Genomic DNA, 24,284 nt, shown 5'->3' with positions numbered 1-24,284 from the left:
TTGTGAAGACTAACCCTGTAGAAACTGAAGATACAAAACAAAAAAGGTTCGGAGTGCAGAAGTTACCACTCTGCTTGGCTTCATTGATGTTGGTGGCTTTATGTGCAATAAGGCTGGAGAATGCTGGAGGTGAAGAGTGAAGCTCTCCAGAGGGAACAGACAGGACCTTCTTATGAAGGTATGGCAGTTTAAGCAATGATAAAATCAAAAGAAAAGAAATGTTCTGAACATGTAGTTGGAAGAAGCAAGGGGCACTAGACCCTGGCACTGGACTGCCCCCTGAATGAGCAGTGCCTTGAGCGGAACTGTTTGGAGGCAGTTTGGGACAAGACTAATACCTGAGGCAAATCAGTAATGTACCTCCATAACTTAAAGCATATTGATAGCCTTATTAATGGAGTGACTAAAGCCCTTGTAGACTTGATTCAATGGCACTGCTCATGCACTGAAGTTGATCATGTGCTTAAATTGCTTCCCTATGCTGAATCTGACAGGGCAGGACAAAATGAAATTTGTTACCATCTCGCAGTTCTGTCATCCATAAGAACAAAAAGTCAGTCTCAGTGAATTTTACACTGGACAGATGCTGTTCTTAGAAAGCCACCCAAACATTTGGCCATCTTATGGAAAGCATCACCATATTTATTATACAAAACTGGAGCAGTAGGGTCTGTTGGGGGGTTCCCTTAGGGCTTGGCAGAAAGGCACTCATGGGGTTGTGCATGAGAAGCTGATTGTGGCTGTTCTCATTTTTCTGGGTGTATAAAAGTTTTGCTGATTTATCATTTTTCCTGAACACTAAGTTTGATTAAAAGACTAAAACAACAACAATTAAAAGCCAGTATATACACCCTAAATTTGTCCTATCTGAATTAACAAGAATCATACTTTCAGTTTTCTCTGCAGTTTTCTTCAGCTTTTGATATAGCAGTTGACGCATAGCTGTAAAAGTCTATCAGGCTTATTTCCATATGCATGTTATTGCTAGTTTATTTTCCATCTTGCAAATGTTCAGAAATGTCAGGTTTCAGTAAAATCATCTTAGCTGGTAAATGGAATTCAGTTACGGCAATACACTCCTAAGTCAAAATGTGAACCAAACAATTTTCACTACACTATCTCTCTGCTCTGCCACAGTTTTACAATTTTGGACTTTTGCAGAAAAAAAGAAAAAAAAAGGGGGGGAGAGATGTGAATAAGAGACTTTGCTTTCTGTTCATCTTCTAAATTATCTGAAATATTTACCTACAAAATTGCTTTTGTCCTCTTCCCCTAGAACTATATGGCTTGAGATTCAGTCCACTAGTACAATATGGTTCGAGATTCAGGCACTTGAATACCTGGTATATCCGTATTTTTGGTTTGACATTTCTCTTTGAGAATACTGTTAGGATTTTCATATTACAATAGCCTAAACTGTATAGAAACAGTGAAACATAAAAAAAATCTCTGATTATTTTTCAGGATTTCAGATGGCATGAGAAATGAAATGTAAATGTGGCTCTACCAGCTAAAAGACAAGAGCATTTACCACTGTGCCAGTGGGAACAGACCTATGGGAACTTCCCTGTAGGAATTAAAAAAGACAGCTCGTAGAAGAGTAAATGAGAGAGACAAGATAAACAAGGTTTGAGAGATAAGATAAGAATGCTGTTAACTGCAGGTGATTTTAATTTAAATATCTGAAGCTACAGTGGTGAAATAAGAATAAATTTCTTCACTTTTTTCCCCCCATGTGTCAAGTAGTGTGAAAATAAATGATGAGGTACACAAAAGAGTGTGCAGCAATACAAATAATTATTTGAAAATTCCTGTGACTAATATTGGATCATGCACTTTGACATGCAGGTTGTAAACCTTCTGATCAAAAACTGTTTATCTGAATTTATTGTATGGAAAAATAACTAATTCATGAACATCCACATATAAATAAAGTAACTTCTTAATTTGAAGTTGAATTCTACTATGTATTACACGATGTGTGTGAAATATTGCATTTTGTCCTATTGGGCTCATATAAAAACTCAGAAAAAGTATGTACATACAGCTTGTGAATATATGTTTCAGTAAAGACAAAATACCAAATATTTAAATTGTTTACTTTCCTAAGAATACAGTTGTAGAGTAAACATGGTAAATGATCTTACCACTCCTAATGTTACAAGGAATCACTGGTGTCTCATGGGCCAGTTCTTCCAATTCTTGGAAAGTGGTTTCCCACCCTGACATCTCAACTCGCACTGTTTATTCTTCTGCCCTGACAGTACTTGTCCTTCCATCTGTAGCAAGGATCCATAGACACAAAGCTTTGGTTTTGTGCAATAAATCAGTTGGGTTAAGGATTTTCCACAGGTAGTTTGCTCCTCGAGCATTAGTTGTGCATTTATTTTGTTGCTCTCTTAGAGTCTGCTGTTTACCATCAATTTATCAGTGAAAATATCTCTTTACCATTCTTAATCAATCAAATAACAACTTCTTATTTTGTCTTGTAACAGTCACTAAGAAAGAAGATGCCCTACTTTTTGCTGACAGTTGTGCACAACCAGCTCTTACTTTCCCTACATTTCTCTGAGCTGGTCTCACGAGTTGAAGAGAGGCAGGATTTGAGCAGGTAACGTTGGACAGGGAGTTAGTTGATGAGGGTCTCTGCTGATCTTCCGCATCATAATTTCAATCTGAACTGTTTAATTTAGGCAATGAGCTAGGCTGTTGTTCAGATCTATGTCTTATTTCATCAGGACTCCTTATTTTTGGTTTTATGAACAGTATATATGCCTTCACATCCCCAGTTCAATGCTCAGCTGAAATGACAGCAATTCTAGAAGAACAGAAGTTCTTTCAGCAATGTATACCAGAGCTGAACATTAATCTACATGTTAATATAGTCTTTATATCTTTGTCTACTCTGCTTGAGCAGGGAAGTTGGACTAGCTGATCTCCATAAGTGTCTTCCAGCATCAACCATCCTGCAGTTCTGTGATTTTATTTTGTTTGGACTTAATGAAATTGAATGTACCTTTCTAATTCCAAGCTTAGATAAAAGTTAAACTCAGTGCAAAGTCTTTTATTGGACACTTTCCCACTGAGTCCAAAAGATCTGTAGCCAGGAAATAATATATCCCTACTGAGTCTACACATGCAGATAATTTACATGGTTGAAATATAAATGATATTGTCTAACTTCAGCCAACTACAACAATTTCTGACTATCTGTAAAATGAATTCAATACCATATCAAGTATGAAAATTGAATTTTGCTAGGTTATAATGAATTCCTTGAAGCTGTTGCCAGTTTTTGTTTGCTTGTTTATTTTTGTATCTGTGGTTTTAATTACAGGAAAGAAGTGGGATATCTTTTCGTCAGAAATTTCTTTATTATCTAATTAGTTTTACAACTATTCGTCATTAAAATTTTCATAATAGGAAATTTCCAATAAGGCTGAGATGGCTTACCCCACTCATTACTGTAAGACAGAAATATAATTCCCTATGTTACTTTTACTTAGTTTGATAAGGAGTCATAGTCTGAGTGTATTGATCTATAAGAGCAACCTCTGCAGTTGATGAAGACACCTGCATGTACTCACTGTGTTGTTTTGGTTACAGATTGAGATGTTTCATGGCATATTTTAGAACAACAGCTGATTTACTTTAAAGAATATCATAGAAAATAGGCCCTGAGCTGGCTGGCTACTCTTTTCAATCTTCATCCTCATCCCTGCCTTTGATTCTGCTCTGCTGTGAACATCCTTTGTGACATGAAATACTTAAAGAGAGACTGGAGATCTGGGCAACAGATTTCAGTAAACATGAGATTATGTGCAACATGTTTATTTTGATGAACATGAAGATTTATTGTTGCTCTCAGAGAATACTGACCTTGACATCTCCTCGATTAATATTTAACTCTTGGGTCAATAAATCCGGGTATACACTTATTCAGAAGTCAATATCAACTTAATTGGTATTGGCAGGACATACCATCAAAATCTTTTTAAGCCAATAATTGGATGTTTGTTACTAAATACTATGAAGAATACATATTTCTTAGTGAAGACCTTATGTCGATATGAAAAAGATTATCTTGTTATGGTGAAATAATGTTTTTGTATGGAGCCACTAGTTGTGCTGATAATAGAAAAAATTACTAAAAACCAGTCACCAATCAACAGCAGTTGTATGGAGTTTGTTTCTTTTCTTCTGTTTATTTAGGTTTGTAGTAACAGAAATTATTTCAGTGAATTAGGAGCAAGAACATGTTTCTAATTCCCATTAAGAATGATTACATGGCAATTAAATGAGCACATAACCAATATTTCAAAGAAGCAAAAGTACTCTTTTTGTCTCTCTGCCTAGAAATGTGCTTAAGCATAAGCACATTCTGAAAGTATTATGGTCTTGTTTTTAATCTTTGTGTATTCACCACATGCCAAGCTTACTAAAGGCTCTGATCCACATTTGTAAATGACACAGTGATGTGACTAATACTGACAATATCCTCTTCACCATCTCATGTAGCATGATGCCATGGTCCCACCCATTCTACATAAGCAAAGTAGGATCTGAGCTGCCAGCTCTTGCTATTCCCATATTCTTGACCAGCGACAAACTCATGGCTGATAAAGCACACTTCAGTTGTGATGAATTTAAATGAGATGCTCATAGTGCTTTAGAGCACTTCTTCCAGAACTGGAGGACCACTCAATGGTTGTATTTTGTTTTCTTGTTCAGACCAACTATTGACCTCTCTTCTTCCTCTTTGACACTGTGTCTCCATGAGAATGACACAGGTGACAATGACTTGAATAAGAGAGACATATTATACAATTTCCAGTATCTGTTCATCAGTAGAAATTTATTTAAATTTCTACATCTTGGAAATATTAAGCTGCCTTTAACATACCATAAGCGTGGCTGTGCCCACCATGAGACTGTGGAGTTTTGAGTATGTCCCTGTGACTAACCAGATCCCAATAAGTTTATGGCTGGTTCTTCTGAAGGATTGTCCTGTCCAGCAGACTCACACCTACTGAACATCAGGTCCCAGAAAGGATGGCAATGACTGAATGTAGTTTTGTATGAACCTGCTGATCACATTTAGTAGGACAATAGTACACAATTTCTTGTGTCCTATGATGGTCAGGAAACAAAAAAAAAAGAGGATAAAAAAGGAAAAGAACCTGTATGAAGGCCTGTATGATGATCAGTACCCAAATCTTAATGAGTTTTTAGGGATTGTTCCAAATTAATAGCAAAGTGGCAATTCAGTGCCCGTATCATGAGTTAATGGCACACAGGCTGAAGATACTGAGAGTTAGACTATTGACAACAGACTGATTCAATTAGAAACAAGGATTTTGCTATACTTAGAAAATTTATATATTAGACAAGTTAATACAGATATTTAGGTGTGTAAACATTGTCTTTAAAAGAAGAAAGCAGTCTTCAGAGATGCCTAGTGTTATTAATAACTATGATAGACATACGAGTATGCATATACATAGCAATCTTCTTTTAAGAAAATGAGAAATTTCTGAATTCAGACTATCAGTGCCAAACATGTAATTATACTGGTCAGGTCAAGATATGACAACACTTTAACCCTAATGATGACACTAAACCTGTTAATGCTAAAAGAATGTAAATGTGATGTCTAACAAATATAATATGATGTTTTAAGAATGCCAGTGCAAGAGCACCCAAGTGAATGTGTACATAACTGGTGGTGAGTATAAAAGAGTCTGTTTGAGAGACAGATTTTCCTGCAGTTCTTTTTCACAGATAAGTTTTCAGACATTCATTGTTCTTAATCAGACAATAGGTTTGATAGGTGGTTATAAAGGAAATATTATTTATAGTGGCTTTTGCTCCTCTAGGCTGTAGTTTTAGTGAGATTTAATCCATGTAAATCTTGCTTAAATTTGGATTAAGGACATGTAAAATCACCCAACAACTTAACCACTACCTTGCCCCAAAATTCTCCATGAATGCTTGCTTTCATAGGTGCTTATAATCATAATATCCCCCTCTGTTTAGCAAGCACATTCCCTAGATGCCTAAGTGTAGCTGTTCATCTGTACAGAGCAGTAGGACTAAGATGAGTTCCCATACCCCCTCTGAGGGCTCTCTGCAGTCAAATGGGCACCCATCTCTGGGAGAGGCAGTGATGAAGTCAAAATGATCAGCTCTGTAGCTGGTAACAACTCTGCCTTTCCCCATACTTTTCTATATGTTTTGCAAAACTATTTGATAATTTTGAGTTTTCCACCAAGAAATGGAGTTTGTACCAGGAATTTACATTCAGGGATGCTTTGTGTTTCATTTCTGTTGTGCAAAAGTACGGTATTCTCATAATAACTCCGACAGGTTTCTGCATCAGTTTGCTAGAATGAACTTAATTAAAGAGTGGGTATTTAGCTGGCTTGTCGTTAACAGTTGACAGAAATAAAAGGCTTATGCAGAGTGCATAAAAATAAGGAAAAAGCTAAATTGGCTGCTTTGGGGAAGAGAGAGCAAACTGTCTTTGCTGCCTCTAAATAGGTCAAGAAACATAGCACTGGAAGCATTTTATGACCAAGTGGAATTACAAGTGATGGCTAAAATGTTTTCAGTCAGCTTTTAGGAGTTCAAAAGGAAAGAAGAATGACACTGAATGAATTATAGTTACCAGATATATCACTTAATGATATTGCAATTACACACCAGTGCCTGGTGCGTAACACCCTGCATCATCACCACTCCCATTCTCCTTGTCACAACACTTCGTCTATTTGGTAATGATGGTGAGCAGAAGCCTTTCAGTTTATAACTGAGCTCACTGTTCCCACAACAGGATGTAATTACATCTGCTCACTTTGGACATGTTTCCAAATAATGCTATGTCTATATTTGTTTAAATCTGACATTTTAATTTTGTAAGAGGAAAGTGTTCTTGCACTCCAACTGGCAGGGTGATCTGTCCAGGGCATTTCTTCAGCTGGCTGGCATGGGAGTGGCATGTTCTGCAGCACTGACAGCAGAGCAAATTGTCTGCAGCAATGGTGAAACTCCCAGTTACTTGAGAACTGTACTCTTCACACTACATTAGATCTGTCATACAGCTGTCATCTATGATGCAAAGCTTTCATTATACTTATAGGGCTGAAGTCAGATTTTGTTATATAAACAGAATTCCTGTTTTCAGCAAATCTATTTAAAAGGGAAATGCAATATTGTGAATAATCCTTAACTTCCCTGTCAGATGCTGGAAATGAATACTGACGCTAAAAGAAAATACCACTTCTCATACATGTCTAAATTTTACTCAAGTCCAAGCAGTAACCTGTCTCTAGGAAATACTTCGAGGTGTCTGAGTTCATTATGTGCCTCCCCATTCAACCTGGAGTTTCACTGAACATGCAGTTTCCATTAGCCACTGAGTCAGCTAAACAAACTCTAGAGTTGATATATCCCACCTGCAATGTAACCACACCAGGTGTCAGCCAACAGCCATTTGAAATCTTCTGGTTGCATTGGTCTTGGTAGTAATCCATCCTCTGAATACCAGTCTGCTGGAGGGACTGCATTACAAGAAGCAAACTTATACCTTATGTTACACCATCATGGGTTATGACCAGCAGATAATCTTGTCAGGAAAGTTTGGGAAAAAAATAACAAAACAAAACAAAACCAACAAAATAAAAGCCTTCTGGAAATTTAGGCACTGATTCTTCACTAATAGTGTGTTTAACTGAAGCAGGACAAAGCTAGATGATGTATAAGACTACATGTGCTGCCGGAATGATGTTCAGTGCCGTGGATTCATCTTTGATCACCCTGACCATGGCCAAACTCATTTAACTTCTTGTATCCCAGATGTAATTACTGAATTATTATGTAAAAAACAGAGAACAGCAGTCCTGGTTCCAGGCTTTCGTCTTCAGAAGATAGTTGAGTACTTTGAATGCTGAGTGGATAAACAATCTCAACAGTTCTTGCTGTCTTTTTTACTCTATATGGGCACTTCATTTTAGGCCAAGTGACTTTCCCTCTTCAGGCTTTCAGCAGCACTGGAACAGTGCACATAAATAGTGTCCATGTTATGCTCTGGCTTGCACATAGCTCTCACCCTTGAATTACTACCATTGTTAAAATAGATGCAGGCAACATAATTATCAACTGTCATATGTAGTGTCATTTACTTTTTCTCCTAGGAGAAATTTTTCAAGTTTCTTTGAAAATTGTATAGTAAGTAATATGCAGACTGAGCTACGTATATTTGAAGAAAATGCTGACAGGCGTGTGTAGAAGAAGACAAGAGAGGGGTTTCTGATAGCACCATTGCATGATTGAACTTCAGTCTGAGCTTGCTGCTGGAGGTGCTGCCCTTCCATGTGTGCCCTGAGCAGCCCCATTGGTGCCTGCAGAGCCTCATGGCATAGCCCCTTGCAAAAGTTTTGGGATGTGTGGGGGCACTCTGAATGCAAAACTAATAAGTTGGATGCATCACTCAGCAGTAACAACTTTGAAGCTATTCCTTGGCAAGATTATCCATGTAGTTTTAGGTATTGAAGATGCCAGCATTCTGGAAACAGCCCTATGCAGCACAGTGTCTCAGGAATAACAATTCAGTTGAAAGCTGAACTTTTGCACAAACAAAAATGTTGAAATGAGAGGCTTAACAACAGAGGAAGGGTTGGAATAGCAGGTTGTTTCAACATCTTTCCTGTCACCATCCATAATACCTCGCGTGTGAAGATAACAGGTTTTTCTATCACACTGGTGAAGATTTCTGGTTGTAGTCTTCCCTTATGGAGGAGGGGAAAAAGTGTGATAGTGGCAGTTTTTAAATTTGTAGTGAAATCTGTTCTGGTGAAAAGCACCTGACCAGCTGATCAGGAGATGAAAGCCTCTTGTAGGAAGATAGTAAGGCTTTGTTGCTGAGGCAACGGTGGTACATAGGAAATGTAGATTCAACTTTTGACTCCAGCACAGATTTTCTGTGTATTGTTGATATTGTTTATGCATTGATTCCATAAAGAAAATTGATTTTCTGATAGTGTGACTGACAGTAAGCCTGTCTTTAAATGATGTGGTGAAACAAGGACCTTCATTCTGTCCAGGTACCTTGTCCAGTTACTTCATATTTGTAAGCTTTGTAAGCTCCTCACAAGTACTGTCTCTCATTGTGATTTTGTGCAAATACCTAAAGCAAAACAGGTCCATGGTAAAGTCACAACTTAATGGTAGTAATAAAAACACATAAAACTCACTCAAGTTCACAGAATAAAAACCTCCCTTGTTTCTTTAGGTGTATAGATTTTTCCCTTAGTCAAATTCCACGATGAAGACTCTACTGAATATGAATTCAAACAAGATTTAATGCCTAGTTTCATGGCAAATGAAGAACAGCAGAAGTGTCAGGGTTCGCTGGATCAGACCCTCCCACTGCCAGGGCTTTGCCTGCTTGGAGCAGTCATGTGCTTGAGGGGGCTGGAAGCTGGGTTTCCATGGTTATGTGGATCCCGACTTTCTTTTAATAACCCAGACAAGAGATTTGTTAATGTTCACTACTGATAATGGGAAGTTATAGAGAAAAGATAACTCCCATGGGCTTTGGGTTTTGTTCTTCTGTGCAAAGAAGAAATATCAGATGAAAAACCAACAAAAATTAATTCACACAAGCTACATGAAAACAGCAGAATGTGGCCTTTATACCATGGACAGCTCAAAAGTCAAAATCTATTGTGTATGTTAGTATTGTATGCAAATCTATCCTAGTCTAAAGTATTGACCCTCTGTGGCAAATCTTTAAAAAATACCAAGACAAAATCATAGAGTCATAGGATGGCTTCAGATGGAAAAGACTTTAAAGATCATAGAGCACCAACCCCCTGCTGTGGGCTGGTTGCCACCACCAGCTAAGGCTGCTCAGGGTCCCATTCAACCTGGCCTTGAGCACATTCAGGGATTCTCTGGGCAGTCTGTGCCAGCAGTAGGGTTGTCATGGTCATCAACAGTCCATTCTTTACTGTTACAGACAATCTTGGTAAAAATAGACAGGATTCTAATGAATAATATGTTGAGAGAAGTTGTTATTCATTTCTGCACGAAGGTGTGTCAAGATCCTTATTTTCTTTGTATCGGATTGAGTAGTAATTGATATTAGTGATCAGAACGTGAAGTTACCAATATAGCACTCACAACTTTTAACAGCAGTGCTGTAAGGTAATTAATTCAATACCAATAAAACTTATATTTTCTGCTCTAAAACAGCAATCACAAAGGAAAGAAACTGGCCTTGGGCATGCTTTGTAATTTTCAATATGTTGAGGAAAGGTGTGCTTTTTCAAAATCTGAAATTAAAAAAAAAAAATTGTGAAAAACTATTTAATACATCATCTATAATTCTAGACCAGAAATATTATTGGATGAGAAGCCTTAGAGAATATGGAAGTATATTCCGAAAAAGAAGCATAAAAAATAATAATAATAATGCAGTACCTGTCCAAGACTGTAGTAGTTGATGTCAAGAATGGGATTTGGAGGATCTAGTTTACACCATGAATATCATTATATTCCACAGGCGTCTAAAGGATATCAGATAGAGTCACATTTTTTGCATTGGTTTTTCAGAGGTATTGAAAAAGGTATAACTTATGCAAGGCTTATTCAGCATCTTTGAAAATCAAATCTGCCTTCAAATAGAGTTAGAAATTATATTTGAAATGTATACTTCATTCATCTAATTTTAGACAGCCACATTTGACCTTATTTCCTTTATGTCTGGAATTTCTCCAGTAATGATGACTAATGACGGTTAATAATTGGCTATTTTCAAGTGTAACCTACAAATATTCACAGAATCACAGAATCATAGGGGGTTTGTAAGGGACCTCCAGAGATCATCTAGCCCAACCCACTGCTAAAGCAGATTCCCTACAGTAAGTCACACAGGAAAGTGTTCAGGTGGGTTTTGAATATCACCAGAGAAAGAGACTCCACAAACTCTTTGGCAGCCTATTCCAGCGCTCTGTCACCCTCACGGTAAATACTTTTTTCCTCATCTTTGAATGGAACTTCCTATGTTCTGGTTTGTGCCCATTGCTCCTTGTTCTGCCACTGAGCACTGCTGAAAAGATCCTTGCCCCATCCACTTGACTCCCTCCCATTAGATACTTATAAGCATTGTTATGTTCCTCTGTCTTCTCCATGCTGAACAGCTCCAGATCTCTCAGCCTTTCTTCGTAAGGGAGGTGATCCAAGCCCTTGATTGTCTTTGCGGCCCTCTGCTGGACTCTCACAGATAACTACCTGTGGCTAATACTCCTGTTCTAAAACTTTTAAAAATAAGAGTATTATTTAACTGGAATACAAACTACAGTTACCAGTGTTCATACGTGATCAATAAAAATGTTTAGGAATTTCCCTGGAATGATTACAGTGTATTAATCTTCAGTGCTAAAAGGAAATCAATATTCTTATTTGTGTGGTACTGAGACATTATACATTTTTAACATCTCATTCATCATTTTAATGCCTGCTACTTCCAGACCTCTATGCTATCTGAATCTGTGCAGAATTAAAATACCTGCCTCAGGGCAGGGCCTATACTATTTTTCTATGATCCAAGTGTGCAAAATCAACAGTCATGTACTTAGAACATAAACATTTTAATCAATAACTCAGCTCTGCAGTTGTAAACTTTACATGTACTACAATAGTATTTCTCCAAATGATAAAATTCTGCCTGAAAGAGACTTAGTAAAGTTTCTGTTTCTAGTTGTGTTTGCTGGCTGTAAAGGTGATGAAATGATAAACTAAAAGGGAGAGGAAATAATTACATGGCATGATAAAATACAAAGATACTATAAAATGTCACAACTTCTGAAGATTGGATGGATCAGGGTCAGTAAGGGGATCTTTGGGCTGTGTTGCCGTGCTACAGTGTTACAGTGACCTCATTTTGTTTATCATGGGAACAAGCTGTATCACTAATGAAACTTCATAATAAATATCATATTTGAGAATGTATACCTTTAATATTTTTTTTCATTTTTACTTCTTTTTTTTACTTCTTTTTTTTATTTACTTTTTTTTTTTAATATGTATATATAGCTTCTTTTTGTTTTGTTTTTCACAGGAACAAGCTGTATCCCAAATGAAACCTCTTGAACTTCATAATAAACATCCAATTTTATAACATATGCTTTCATTACTTTTTCAGAGGAGCAGATTTTCAAGTCCAAGAACTGAAATCCAACTCCTAAATCAGAAGATTCTCCGAAGGGGACAAGAAATACATTAACGAGTACAGAGGACATTTTTTACTAAGAGGAAAGAGTTTTTTGAGCTGCTCTGAGAGAAGAAATCTCTCAGGCTGAATTCAGACAAGCTTTTAAGTACTAATCAACTCAAAAGGTTTGAGTTCAATGAGACATTTCACATGCTTAAGCTGAGACTTTTTTAATTACCTGGTTGAGCTGAAGTCAAGGATACTTTGCAATCAATAGCATAATGAAGAGCTTAAGAGAAGCATATGAAATATTGTCTATTATTTTAGGAGGATCTTGAACAATAGATGCAGAAGCCAATGTAACGTCCTGAAATTTTAAGGGAAGATGGTGTAAATTATAGACTGGTGGGGGAGAGGAAGCAGCGGGAAGGAGTTATATATACTTTCCAATGCAAACGTATTTATTTCTTTAGCTGAGAGAAATCCTAGGAAATTTTAGAGCCAACAAACATCAATTTGTAGAATAATGATTTACTCATCTCAGTCACAATAGACTTAACCAGGCTTTTGAGAGAGATCATGCGTTCCATAAAGTGCTATTCTTTCTTTTCTAGAAAAGCTGATTTGGATGTGTTTGCTAAAGAGAAAATACTGAAAAAAAAAAAAAAAGAAAAAAAAAAAAACAAGAGTTAATCAAAATACACAATGATATATCATCTGTTTTTATTTTTCTTAAAAAATATAATGAAACAATTTCTCCGAATTCTTGAAGAATTCTAAATGATCACAAAATAAGGAAAAAATCTCTCATTTTGTTAGTCTTTATTTGGTGGAAAATGGAAATCTAAAGTGCTAAAGTGCATGTGATTGCATTTTCTGTTGTATTTTTTTCTCACAACATTTTTCTCTTGAATATGCTTCTCCTTTAACAGGAAGTTATTCAATATCAAAGCATTTTCATCATCTTCCCCTCTCTCCCCCAGAATAGTCAGAGAAAGATCTGACTGTGTAAAACCATTAATAACACATGCCCCTACATCATTTCCTTATCTCAGATATGCGAAACTATTTCTCTCATGGCACAGAGATCTCCCTTCATTCTGAGAAGCCATGACTATTCATGGGTCCTTTGGTGTTTCATAGCCAGTGCTGTCAGACAGAGTTGTCTCGACTACAGAACAAGGCTGGATAGATGTTTTAGCTTAGTCACTGTGAGCTGTTTAATTGCCTAATTAACATGCTGATTTGAAAGCTCATTTAGTAGATTTACAGGTGTCTCCAATATTTGTAACTCCAGGTTTGCTCTTTGTCACTTCTGGTTGTTTTACATATGCAAAATTTAACTGAATTAATTTTGGTTTACATCACAGTAAGTGTCTCATTTAAGAAGAAAGGAGATGCATGCACATTTTTTCATGGCTAATATAAGTAAATTGCTTTTCTGGAGCATCTGGGAGCATTCTATCTTCTCAAATCTTTCCCAGAGCCAGACTAGTGCACGTAGCCATGATTCTGTTGGTAATGAAATTGATCCAAGCAGTGTCTAGCTCTGTTCATTGTTTCCTCATAATGCCCTTTATTATGGCAGCATCACTTCTGTAGAGCACAACAGAGGAGGAGGCGGTGTTACATGCACAATTTTGCTTACGGGAAAAGAGGAAGCACATTGCATGTAAGCCAAGAATTTATTGTTAGCATAATGGAAGCCTTAACAGTGTCATTCAAGAATCATTATGAGTCTGGATCTACTTGTTAGATAGGTAAAGACAGTATAATAATGTAATTACAACACTTCTATGCAGAAAAAGTTTCAATAATAGCAACAATACAGTTAAAATATTAACACACAAGTCTTAGTTTTTATGCCTTTGTTGAGGAATGCTCACTTTTCCACTCCTTATCTGGTCTTAAAGTCAGTAGCTCTGAACAACTGCAGAGGACAAGTCATTAGCTTCTGGAGTGCTTCTCTAGCAAGGCTGATGCTGATGTTGCTAGTTTATGTTTCTTTACTCTACTCATTTTTACTTATCTGCTATCACAAATATGCACCTTTCCATTTGTTCACTGCTCTGCAGCTCCATGTTATATCTCAGTTTACTACTATACGTAGTGCCCTTCATGTTAGACACGATCTATTCCTTCCCTTTGTTATTGCCACAGTCCTCTATTCTATGCTGCACCCTACCTCTCTACTTCTCAGGGTTTCCCTTTTTGGCAGGCTTGTGCTTACTTACATGACATTACTGTGTTACAGTTGTAAATATCTCCTTCTTCATAGACTTACATCTTGTTGCAGTTACCTGTATAAAACCATGGTTGTACCATGTAAAGATAAGCAAAAATAGAGCAAATTAGCCACAGACACCTTAAAGAGTAAATGAGAGAAAACCCTGACACAGCAAAACCAGGCAGGCAGGTCAAGGAAAGTACAGACAGAGAGGACCTGGAAAATCACAGTGCTGAGGCCCTGCAAATTCAGTACACAGATAGTGCCCTCTAACTTTGCAATGAGAAAACTGAATTTCAACGCTACAGTGGTGGAGAGAGCAAAAGGAGAACCTGCTGAATTAGGCTGAAATAGGATGCTGAAGCTATTCCTATTTGAGATAAAATTTTTGTGGCATCTTGATTTTATACCAAAGAGTTTCCGTTATAAATCTTGATAGGTGCTCAGTATTAATGCAGGTGCCAATGATTCTGCATCTGCTCATGCACAATGAGCATGTCCTAATTTCTTAGTGAAAAAGTATATAATACTGATGGAAATTGTGTGAATTTATTGGCCAGAGAGCTTGAGCGTCTTCTTTTAAAGCTGACTCCCTCTGAGGGGCATGTTTTCCTTCTCCTTTGTGCCAGAGCCAACAGTTGCCCAGCCAACAGGAGCAGGGACCTGATCCAGCTGATCCCACCATGGTGAGGGACCCCACTGAGCCAAGTTCCTGACCTTGCCTCCAGCCTGGCTGATCACAGACAATGCAGATGGGACCAAGGACATGGGCAGTGTTGGACTGCTTGTTCTGGCAAGCTCTTGAACTGCTGTGACACTCCAACTAGAGATTAGCAAGAAGCTGTTTAGGATGGCTTTTTAGCTAATGCACATGGAAGTTTATGGTCATTTTTTGCTGAATTTCTTTGTTCAGTATGTACTACATAGATATGACATAGCATTACATAGATCGACCACCGAGGATAAGGAAAAGGCAGAGGTTCTGAATGCCTTCTTTACGTCTGTCTTTAAAGGTCAGACCAGTTATCCTCATGGTACTCCACTCTCTGACCTGGTAGTCTTGGCTGGGGAGCAGACTAAACCCCCCATAATTCAGGAGGACACAGTCAGACTGGATGAGATTCACCTGAGAGTGCTGAGAGAACTGGCAGAGGTGATAGCGGAGCCGCTTTCCATCATCTATCAGGGCTCCTTGTTGACTGGAGAGGTCCCAGAAGACTGGAGGCTTGCCAGCATGACTCCCATCTACAAGAAGGGTTGGAAGGAGGACCCGGGGAACTACAGGCCTGTTAGCCTGACCTCAGTGCCAGGGCAGGTTATGGAGCAGACTGTCTTGAAGGAGATCACGCAGCATGTGTGGGACAACCGAGGGATCAGGCCTAGCCAGCATGGGTTCACGAAGGGCAGGTCCTGCTTGACCAACCTGATCTCCTTCTATGATCTAGTGACCCATCTGGTGGATGAGGGAAAGGCTGTTGATGTAGTCTACCTAGACTTCAGCAAAGCCTTTGACACTGTCTTCCACAGTAAATTTTCGGGGAAGATTCAGGCTAGGTGTTAGGAAATGCTACTTCTCTGAAAGGGTGGTCAGGCACTGGAATGGGCTGCCCAGAGAGTGGTGGAGTCACTGACCCTGGTGGTGTTCAAAGAGCATTTGGATGTTGTGTTGAGGGACGTGGTTTAGTGAGAACCACTGGTGATGGGTGAATGGTTGGACTGGATGATCCTGTGGGTCTTTTCCAACCTTTGTGATTCTATGATTCTATGATTCTATATAGAGGCTACTCAACTATGTCTCCTTCCTACTGCTTCTTTTCACTTTTTTTTATTCAGGATATAGCATATTAAAGTAACCTTGGGCTCTATTATCAGCAGATCAAAACACAGTAGCCAGATTAGGGAATAACTGATGTGTCCATTCAAAAATGCTTAAAAAATGTTGTACAAACTTTACATTAACTAATGTAAATTAACATTCTCTGTAGTAAAAATCAAAGGTGCATGCAATATGAAATTTGGGCATTAAAAAATGTTAAACATCCCTATCTCAGTCTTCAGTTAGATGGCCCTTGGGCTGTATGCTAAAAATAAATGATCTTTTATAGATACAACTGTGTATGGAAAAAACAGAGTCTAAGTGCTAAGGGAATGTTGCTCAAAACTCCCGCTGCCATGTAGAGAATCAAGTGCTGTTTAAAAGGCTCCCGTGGTCTAAGGAAGAACTAATGTGCAAGGAAGGCACACCTCAAGCAAGGCAATTCTGAGTCAGCAGCTCACTGAGCCTTAAACACTAAGAAAAACACATCCCTACTCTCCCTCTGTGGTAACGTGCAGCATGCTGGAGAGCCTGAGCTTCAAACAGAAGTATTCCATTAAGACCATCTATTATTTCCTTTGGAGGCTGGAAATGTGAAGTGTAGCCATTAGCAAATGTATTGTGGGGTTGTGGTTTACATCAAAACTCTTCCATGGTAAAAGCACTTCAGTTCTCACTCTTTCATTAACAAACACCAGGGACATATTTTAAATCTACTACTGAGAAAAAAACTGTTGTTTTAAAACCCCAGTAACAAAGGGTCAGTGTGCCATTGCTGTACATTTCTGTCCTGTATCCTTTCTGAGGACATAAGTTATGTGAGATGCAGCTTTGCTGGTGGAGCTGGCTTTGAGAGCTTCTGTTCCCCTCTGTCAGAGATAGATCTAACAATTATGCTCTTCTGATGTGATTTGGCGTGTATTCAATTGTCCTGGTTTAGCTGTGTGTGGTAGCGTACTTTAGAAAGGCTCACAGAACTTGGGCTTAAAAAGAAAACCCTTATTCTTGAAGTGCTGCCTGTAACTGGGATCCCTTTCACAAGCTCAGGACATGAGCAGCATCCTTGGTATAACTGTGTCACTCTTCTATGAATCCAGAATAACTGGCAGTGTATTCAGTATATTTTAATTATCTCAAAAATAGCATATCTCACTTCATCTAGGGCCTGTGTATGCTTGTTTTATCAGTAAATCTTGTAGATGAAAGAATTTAGAATGCAAATCAAAAGTCATAACAAAACTAAGTTAGTGGCAAAATATTCCTTGAATTAAATAAGCTCAGGCTTCCACACACGCTTAGGATTGACATTAGATCTGTATTATTATTATTATTATCATCATCAACATCATCTTTTCTAAATTCTTGAATAATACATACCACAAGCCTTTCCTAAATTAATTATTTCTTGAATTACATATTCAGTTTATTAAGAAAATACCTAACAATAATCTTGTTAGATTATTTCAGTGGTTCATTATCCCTATTCTTAAAATTCTTACTTCTTTATTTTCCTGAATTGGAATTTGCTTTGCTTCAGTTTGCAGTCACTGTATCTTCTTTTATCTTTATCTACAAGACTGATGAGCTGACTTCAGTCTGATTGTTATCCAAATTAGTACTTACAGCATGTAATCAAGTCACCACTATTTTTAATTTTTTTTATTTTAGTTTTTTATTTTATTTTTATTTTTTGATAAACAGATTCAGACCTTTGAAGATTTCTTTGCAGGCAATGTTTTCTGATCCTTCAATCATTTTGAACCTTCTCCATTCTTCAGTTCTTCCTCGATAGCAGTAGTAGACATAATATTTCAGTAACAGTGGTACTGCTGCCAGATGACTGATATAATCTCTGAACTCAAACCCAGTATTTTCTCCTTATATATCAGAGAAAAACATTTGCCCTTTTGCCCAGTACACCCTTGAACGTGATCAGACAGTTGGTTAGCAGGGATTGCTCCTGACTAACGCTGTTACTTGTAGAGGTTGAACTTTCTCTACGCCTTCTCTAAGAGCACAATGTTCCATGAATCAGATCCACACTAGAGAATGCCTGTAGAGTCACCCTATGCTATGGAAGTGCTATTATCTCAAAAAACTTTGTTTCCAAGCATGATATGTCAAAAAAAAAAAAAAAAAAAAAAAAGAGGGAGTGGAGAAAGAGAGATAGAAGAAATAAATCAAAGCAGCTGAGAATGTTACTTGTATGACACTTCATAAACCTGTATAGTTTATATACCTTCCCTTTGATTCCTTTATATGCTGCAGATTGCAGGTTGCCTAATATATTCCAGGCAACAGTAACCAAGACTATCTCTAGACTTTATTTGTACACTTCTTTTGACTACCTGAAAAAACAGAGATGAACATAATTTTTTACCTCCTGAAATTGTTATCTGTGTTTCAGGTACAGTAGCAGAGAGAATTATAGCTTGCTTATGTTCTCTTCTACTTTCTCATCCCAGTGTGGAATAAATAGACCTCAATATGGGAATGTGGAACAGGAATATTATGTTTTGTATTTATCTGAAATCCATTTCAACTTTCTAGGCCTAAAAACTCTGGATTGAAATCTGGTCAGATGGTTTTGGTAAGCCATTGTGCTCTGGGGACAAGTCAGTTTTTAATATAATGGCATATGATTTTCCACCTCATGAGTGCATCCTGTTTCAGCCTCTGGATTCAGGTAGTAGCTGTGCCCGTCTTGTGCCTTCCACTGCTAATGAGCTTTGTCTTGGATCTGAAATAATAGTGTCATAAATATATGCTTAAAGAGGCTATGGAAGCCTTGCATTTCCATGTTGAAGATAAGTTTTCTTCTTTAGATGGCTAGTGGTGTTATACACTTAGTGCAGTCATTCTGGGTTTCCTAATATGAGCTATTCCATTCTGAATCTAAGCTTCACCCCTTGAACTCGTCATACACTTGATAACATACATTCCCTGGTTTAAAAATTAGTGACTGTAGATCTGAAGGTTTCCAATTTTCCAAGTGTAAATTCTATCTAACAAGCTACCTTTCCAGATTAATTCCTAACTGCAAATCTTAGTTTTGACAGAGTATACACTGACTTGATGTAAACAGCTTGATAAGGTATTAAAATTCAGTAACATTTTAGTTCACTTAATAACTTAATAGAATAATTTTGTGCTTATGTTACCCCAAGTGACTTCATCTGATTTCAGTGATTTTCACAAAATGTGACAGAATCATGCCCTTCTTAGGTATGGTTTTTTTGTTTGTTTGTTTTAAATTTGAAGTTCAATTATTTGTTTCTGCCAAGGTAAAGTCCAGTGTAAGATTTTCCTATTCAGAACTTTAACACGCTCTGAATCAGGAAATGGCCATCTGCAATATTTAGAAATTTGTAGAGTGAACAACCCTTAATTCTCACGTGGAGTGTTGTGATAGGCTGGCCTTTTTATCTGTGTGCTCTTAGAGAAGTCATCTTCTCATCTTCTCCATTTTAGTATGGAGGTCACTAGCAGAGGGCAGTAAACATTACCAGTCTTGTTATTCATTGTGTGTTTAGGCATATATTAGATGGCAAATAGTTCAGAGTTGTCAGGAAAGAAGTGATGCTGGAAATGAGCTGTTGCAGAGCTTCATGTGCTTGGAATCTAAGAAATTAAAACCCGAGGTATTATGGAACTTTGGCAACTGAACCATTAAATAGCAGAATTCTCAAAACTATGGATTTGAAAGTGTGCTGTTAAATCATGTCTAAATCCACTTTCAGCGCCTACGTCCATTTTAGGGCCCAAACTTTGACTATTAAAGTCACACAGCAAGCTCTGTGTATTTGACATACATAAAAAGGGATAGCAGATTCACAAACATACTTTCAAAACAAACAATAAAATAATTATATTTGTCTGTTGACAGCAGTTAGAAGTCTAGAGATGGCATCAGGTAAGCCAAGACACAGATGTAACTAAACCGGGCGAGGAATACAAAGAATAACAAAAGGGGATTCTGTAAGTATAGGTCTATAAGTCAGAAAAGAAAGACCAAGTAGGTAAGTGAGAAGAGAGAACAGTAGACAGGGAGAAGGCTGATACTCAAACAATTCTTTGCCTCAGTCCTCACTGTCAGTTGGGCTTCCCACATCTCTCATGTCATTGGAACTCTATGTGGGAAGCAAAAACCCTCCCACTGTAAGTAAAACGCAAGTTCGAGACCGTGTGATGAGACTGAGTGTGTACAAATCTATGGAGCTCAATGACATGCATTCCAGGGTGCCAAAGGAACTAACTGAAGTGGTTGTCAAGCCACTCTCCATCATATTCAAAATGGAGTGGCTGTCAGGTGAAGTCCCTGGTGTGAGGCTGTGGATGTCCAGTCCCTGCAGGTATTTAAGGCCACGTTGGATGGGGCCCTGGGCAATCTGATCTAGCACTTGATTTAGCGAATGGCAACCCTACCTGTGGCAGGGGGGGTGGAACTTGGTGATCCTTGAGGTCCCTTCCAACACAAGACATTCTATGATTCTGTGATTCCATGAACAGATGAACAGACCATCAGAAGTGCGCTTTGAATAGTGGTGAACAAAAGCCTGCATGCTGTGCTCATAAAACTCTGCACGGCCATCTTTCATGTCATAATTGCCTTTGCTGAAATGCACCACCCTTCACCTCACACCACTGACTGGATGTGACCACAGATGGCATTTTTGTCAGACTGGCCCTCTGCTGCCAGCTGTCACATGATAACAGAATATAATGGAATACTGGTAGGTAGGTTCAAGCTCAAGTAATAAAATGATAAATATCATTGCATATTCAGCATGCAACAAATTGGAGGGATAAGTGATCACAGAAGTAAAGCAGAATTTCTCAGACTGCTCTGGGAGTGGCAGTATTAAGACTCTTCAGTAGGCCTTCAAGATAGGATGTGTTAAGATAAAATTTCTGTAAAAGAGAGAGTAGTATTGAGTGTAGTTTTGGCTCTAACTGTAAGTGATTGTCAGTGTAGTAACTTATAGAAATCCATAAGCTAGAGAAGGATGATAAAGAGATCAGGTATGAAAAACTGGACTGAAATGGATAGTACTGAGAGGGCTGATTAATCAACACAAGATTTAACCATCTGAACATACTCATGGATTTGTAAATGGAGCTGAAGGTCTCAGCCTGTGAAACAGATCAGCCTTCCTGGAGAGCTGCGTATCAGTGGTGGTTGTTCATCCTGCAAAAAGCCATTGCCATGATTCTTTGCACACTGCTTGAAAAGAAACCTGGTGGGCTGAGTTCATTTCTCCAGAAATTAGAGAGTAGAGTAGCTGGAGAAGTATTACCCAAAAAGAAGGTCAGCACCAGCATCTGTGATCTCCCCTGTAGTTTTTAGCAAACAAGTGATGAATGTTCCTGTCCACTTTTAGGTGAAAGCCAAGTTTCTATGCTTAGGTTGGAGGGGAAGAATAATATGCATTGGAAAATACTGGAAAAAAACACTGTAGATAAAATTTCAAAGTCAGCAGAAAGAAATCTTACTGAATCTAGCTGGCAATTGTGGAAAAGAAAGAATAGCATTCTACAAATATATCTGAAAGCAAGGAAAAAAATTATTGAAAACTATACATCTGAGAGTTTCACCTATGTATAATGAAAAGCTTTTGAACAAATTTGAAAGGGAAGAATAATTAAAGCATGGAAATAAATGGAAAAAGAGATTAACTACAATATTGGTTCATGAAATCAAATTAGTCTAAACTAATTTGCCGTATTTTGCCTGGGTGATGCCTAGTTTTTTAGAAAGTGCAATGACTCTATTCTGCTCAAATAATAGTATGTTTGAAATTTCTAGGCCACCCTCCTACTTGAATATGTATTGCTTATTGCAATTCATTACTTAAAATCTTGATTAGAATGAAACACAGATCAGATTGTTCAGAACTGCGCATAATATTTTAAGAGTTTACCTTAGTCAAGCCAATTTAAAATCCAATTTTAACCAACTATTCACTCATCTTGATGTTATAATTTCTTATTCTTATTTCATTACATTGTTTAAGAAATGCCATGATAGATAATGCCCTAAGCCTCTCTAAGTCAAGCCGTATCACATGGTTTTCTTTCCTTCTTATCTTGTAAGATATTTAATGAAACTAGATTAGCTTTATATTCATTTTCTTGACAAACTAATGTTGCTTATTGTTTATAATCTCATTATCTTTTTGGACACTCACAAACTGAACCTTTAATAAGTTTTCCAGTATATTTCAGGGCTTGAAACTAAGCTGATTAGATCTGTAATTCATTGAGTCCTCTTTTCTCCCCCATTAGTTTGGAGATAGAGAATTAGATAGTTCTTTTCCAATCTGCTGGACATTATATGTCTGTCATGACTTCTAAAAGACAGCGATCAGAGTGTATTTTGTTCATTTCCTTAATCATTCAAGGATGAACTACATCTGGTTATACCTACATGATTACATATCTGTGTCAGCTAAATATTCTGTAAACTTTCTTAATTAGACTCATATTCTGATTTATTTAGGGAAGGAAAAAAAAAAGCTAATTTAATTACACCTACTTAAAATTAACTTTTTTTCTGTAAGGTTCAAAGCAAAGAAAACAGAAATTTTACCCTTCTTCAAATAACCTACATTCTTCCAGTTTAATGTGTAATTCAAATATAATCTATCATCTCATATGTAATTTGCCATATATAAATTCTTCATCATCTAGCTTTAAAAGCAACTGTTATGCTCTCCTGTGGCTCTCAGAAGGTTTCAATAGTTATAACAAATCATATCTGAAAATCTATCTTTGTAATGCGACTATTCTTCTATTTCCACAAATTAGTCCTGTTCTGTAGTTATGCTACCTGCCAAGAATTATGTGAGTATCTGCATTTGAATTTTAGAATTATTTGAGAAATTACATTATTTTTCCTGTGACAAATATGATCAGGCAGGAAGAAATTATTTGGCTTGTTTTAGTTGTGATGTCAGTGGCATATTTTCTGTGGATTTTGCTGGCAGGTAGTGCAATTTTTGACTGCTACATGTCTCCCTCACTCTAACATCCTCTGTTGTAGTGTGAACTGGCTGATTACTCCATAGAAATTTAGGTTTCACTATTATAGAAAGTTCCACCATTACAGTTTACTGAGGCTAAGGTAGATGAGTGTAAAAGATGTTTTCTACATGAAATAATTTTAATAAATCAGTGCCAACTTATATTTTATTTATTTATATATTCTGGGGGGGAGGGAAGGGGGGATGGCATTTTGTGAGCTTTCCAGACCTATTTTGTGAATTTTCAAGCACACTATTTCTGTACATAATGATATTTAGAAATTAACATTGACTTTCCCCCACATGCTAAAATTCAGCAACATAGATCTTCATTTGACCTAGGTGGAAATAGGAAATTTGACCCTAGGTGGAAAGAGTCTGAAGCCACTGCACAATCCTCCTCTACCTGCAGCAGAGTGCCATAGTCCAGTAGTTTATAATATTCCTCTGTTTTATTTTCACTAGCTGTACTATGAAACTTCTTTTTTAACATTATCTGCATTTTACAAATTCCCATTTTGAAATGTTGAGAAATGCAGACGTATGCACTGCTGTGTGACTCTCCTAGATTCCTTAGATATGTCTATGACAACTGTGGAAATCTGTGTACTCAGATTTCTTAACAAAGATCTTTCACCAACAGACAAAGCAGGCAACACGATTAGAATAGCTGCATTAATTACAGCTCCTAAACATAGGTGATAGAACAGTACCAAATGTATATGTACATATTCAATAGCTAGCCATGGAACAGGGGAATATTTCAACCTTTTCCAAAAAAGTTGTCATTTTCTTCATATAAAAACAGTATGTATATACAGTGCACCAAGATAAACAGTTCAAATCGTAATCATTTTAAGTATCATTTAAATCAGCCAGCATTAATTTAAAAAAAAAAAAAATATTTACCCTTCTTCCTAAGATATTCTCCAAAATGAAATCTGTTCTAATTATCTAATTTGGTAAGTTTAATGAGAATATTTGCTCAGTGAAAGATGCATGTCT

The 24,284-nt window shown here is 37.3% G+C and overlaps 1 long non-coding RNA gene across 1 annotated transcript; it reads left to right on the top strand.

Annotated features, from left to right (window-relative positions):
• The first annotated feature begins 13,341 nt into the window (after positions 1–13,341).
• Positions 13,342–15,329, top strand: LOC121109478. The gene is made up of 2 exons (XR_005847360.1): positions 13,342–13,886; positions 15,071–15,329. It is a non-coding gene; the product is annotated as an uncharacterized LOC121109478 (long non-coding RNA).
• The last annotated feature ends 8,955 nt before the right edge of the window (positions 15,330–24,284 follow it).

This window comes from Gallus gallus, chromosome 1 (assembly GCF_016699485.2).
Source record: "Gallus gallus isolate bGalGal1 chromosome 1, bGalGal1.mat.broiler.GRCg7b, whole genome shotgun sequence".
NCBI lineage: Eukaryota > Metazoa > Chordata > Aves > Galliformes > Phasianidae > Gallus > Gallus gallus.
Note: the sequence above shows the minus strand (reverse complement) of the source record. Positions and strands in the feature narration are given on the sequence as shown.